Source organism: Frankliniella occidentalis, unplaced genomic scaffold (genome assembly GCF_000697945.3).
Source record: "Frankliniella occidentalis isolate FOCC.00 unplaced genomic scaffold, Focc_3.1 Scaffold305, whole genome shotgun sequence".
NCBI lineage: Eukaryota > Metazoa > Arthropoda > Insecta > Thysanoptera > Thripidae > Frankliniella > Frankliniella occidentalis.
Window position 1 is genome coordinate 159,633 of NW_026267430.1, and position 3,669 is coordinate 163,301.

Below are 3,669 nucleotides of genomic sequence, written 5' to 3' on the forward strand. Positions count from 1 at the left end.
TAATGAAGCACAATACGTGAGCCCGACGACAGCGCAGCACACGCTCCTCCCCTCGGCTGCACCAGGACGACGTGAACTTGGCGAGATGGTTCCTGATGCGCCGCGCCCACATGCAGCTCGGTACCACTCTGTTATTATAAACAATTAAGCCGGATGCGGGGTGCGCGACGCGGCGCCGGGGGACCAATAATTACGTTAAATTTAAAATCACTTTGGTGGCGCTGCTCAGGCGGAAGGGGCGGTGCTGTCCGTTGGCGAGGCAGGCGGGGCGCGGCTGACCACGACGAGTACAAAAAGTGGCGCGTTGTTCGTAATTTACCTGCCTTTGAGAAACAATTAGGGAGTCACCTGTATAGCCGCGCAAGCCCCGTCCCCATGTCTGAGTTAGTACGTGTGAGTCTGTGCGTGTCACTTTCTGGTGATGAGAAAAAGAGGCTGCGCCGAAGAAAAAACGAACACATCCTCCAGGAGCAGACGACAGCGGGCACGCAAGCGGCAGACAGGATGGGAAAATACTACATACTATGGAGGACTTCCTTGTTTAATAGTTAGTCTGCTCTGAGCGTGTGTGAGTGAGGCTGCGCTGCGAACCGAAGAGCAAATAAGTGGCGACCTGCCAACTAAGTTGATCTGCGCTCTCGATGATTTGCCGAGGCGTGTCGTTGACGACGGGAATGCAGAGGCTGCAGCAGAACATTATTAAAACCATTGCACTCGACTCTCTGTTCAAGTATTCAGACACTCTGCGAGCCACACGTTCCAGCAATTTACACTTATGCGGACTGCTCCCCCCGCAACAGCAGGTATGGAAGCGCTCCCCTGAATTAGTAAGAGAAAAAGGAAAAATCCCTCTTGCTTTTTATATTTTTGGTATGCTAATTATAACCTCATCCAAATTTATTCAGCCGGCCGCAGATCCTGTAAACTCTGTGCTCTGCCTCCCGAGCGCCCCTACCTGTCTGTCATGGTCCATACCGAGGCCCAGGCCAGAGGCGCCCAGCACAAGCGGGTCCTTATCTTGGACCCGCCTTACGTATTCCATGTGAAACGAGCCGGGAGTGTGACGCGCCGGGAGTGGGTGCATGCAAGTCGTGAATGATGAAACAGCGCGGGCACACACACATACAACCACACACACAAACACACACACACACACACACACACACGCCGTCAGTGCAATGCACAGGTGAGAGAGGGTAACGTAACGGCCCTAAGGCCCTCTGGGACCCCTCGCCAAGCTCCCCGCCGTCGCCCAACCCGCAAAGGAGCCTTTTTGCATACAAGTAGCAGCTATTGCGCGCGTAGGGCTCGAAAAATGACATCCTGTGTGCCCACAAAAAAAAAGGGAAAAATAAAAATTAAATTAAAGTTTTGGTTGCCAGGGCTGCGCCCCGAGAAGCGCCAGCACAGGATGGCCGGGGGCGTGTCCCGGGGCCGCGCCCTGGGCTGCCCTGGGCACGACAGCACCCACCTCCTAGGCGCCGGCCCACACCGGTGTTTACAGCCCGGCTCGATAAGTGATTTTGTTTGTTTAGTGAGGGATTAATTGCTGAGTGCTGCCTTCGGGCGCTCCAAAAGGACCCACGGCCTGATGATCGGAAGGCCATGTTCTTTCTTAACGAATCGACGATCAGGTGTTTCCCTCTCCATATGCGGGGCCCAGATAGGCGTATCGCCATGAGAAATCTGTTCGCCTCGCAGCCCGCGATTCATAGCACCACGGGGCTTATTTCCCCCAGTTGGGCTGACTAATAACTGAACCAGGTTTCCAAAGTATTTAGTGAATGGTTAAAAACCCGCTCCCTCCACTGAGATATCGCTATAAATATTTTTTTTACGAAGCCTCGCTATGTTTTGGAATAAGTCACGTGTGCGCTCTGTCCGCCTCGTGTATGAGTAATGGTGTCCTGCCCGCCCCGCCCGGCGTGCAGCAGCACTTCGCCAACTCATTCCTCTCCGTCCGACTCGAGCTATGAACAAGGAGTGAGACGTATGGTACACCAGTGCCATCTCCTCGGCGGCATGCGCCGTACCTCACATGGGGCGGGACGTGCAGCTCCCCTCCTGACGTGCACTACATATTAGCTGCCCGCTACGCCCCGGCCCCGCCCCGCCCTCGGGCACGCCAGCAGCAGAGCAGTAGCACCCGGGGGCGCCCCTCCGCGAGAGCAGAGCTAATAACAGTAATAGAGCCCAATTAAAACCGGAACACTGTCTCCCTTTTGCCGCTCATCTCCGCGATGCTGCTGCCTCCGTGCATGCGCTCGCTCCGCGGCCGCGCGGCGCTGATCCTCGACGTGCAGCTCCACATTCCGGCCGCCCAGCCCCGCCCGGGACGCCGTCAGCGGGGGCAACCCCTCTCTGGACGGGCACATCACTCATCGGACCCAAATGAAGCGGGCTGTGATTTGCACGGGCTCAGGCTCAGGCAGGGGCAGAGACCCGGAATGCCAGCATCACAAAGCGGGCCCCGCCCCCGGCCGCCCCCGGCCCCGCCCGCCCAGTGGCCACCCAGGTGTGCCACTGCTTATGTGACAGCAAACATTAGAAGCGGCGGTATAACTTCATCGCCGCCATATCTCATCCTTTTCCTCCCGGGTGACGCCATGTTCGGCCCAAATCGACCCGATACACCTCCCTCGCTCAGCCAGCGCGTCCGGATAATGGAAAGTAAACAACGTTGTTGTTGTTGGGACCGGGACCGGGTAGGGACATTATATTTGCGAGAGAATGAGCGAGTCTCCGGCGTTGGGCTTATTTTGTGTACATTGTCATTCCTACCCACAACAGCGTGGCTGCCAGTCGACTTGAACACTTTTCCACTTGCCGTGGGGTGATTTCTATTTTATTATTTATTAATGTCGTCATGCCTGGACGCGCGTGCCTTGAATAGTTCAATATCGAGCCGGTCCGTCCATCACCCGGGCCGGTGCAGTATGCGGTACTATGGTACTATGAGTCCCGTTCACTCTCTGGGGCCCTTCGCCTCTGCCCCACTGCCCCACGGGACCCACGGCGGGCCCTATGGCCGATTCAGCGCCACAAACCACTGCCTTCCCTGCCGGGCTCGGCTGCTTTGATGATGTTGTCGAAGAGGAGTAGGACCACCCAAGTGGCTGGAGCGAGCGACCCGGGCACCCGGGCCGTAGAGTAGAACCTCTGCGGCCCGTGAGCCCTTTCTTTGTCCCCTCCACCTCTGCGACCTGGGAGTCGAAATGGGTCCCATCTCAGGTAATTTGGCAACGCGCGACTCACTGCAGGGAGACCGGGTCGTACAACAAGGCCGCGGGATCTGCTGTTTTGAACGTTTCAATTCCACGCCTCTTTGAAGTTCACTCACTCGTCGGCCACTCGGCCTGCACGCTCACCGCCCCCTGACCCTGGAGAAGGCGATCCCCTGCTGCAGCGCCATGGCCAGCGTGTTCCCATGGGAAGTAGAGCATTCCGTTGACATCTTCATTTCGTCATTCCAGCCCCGGCTCAGCGGCGGACACTTCCTCTTCTTTCCCGCGCCCCCTCCTCCTCCTCCCGACAAGTCATTTCGAGCTATTTGTCCTGGGCAGCTCGCCCTCCCGGGCCCAGCTCGCCCAGCTCCATCCCTGATTGCCTTATTGTCTCTCGCCCGGCTGGGCTACGCTGGGCGCGGCGGGCGCAGCAAGGGGTAACGTC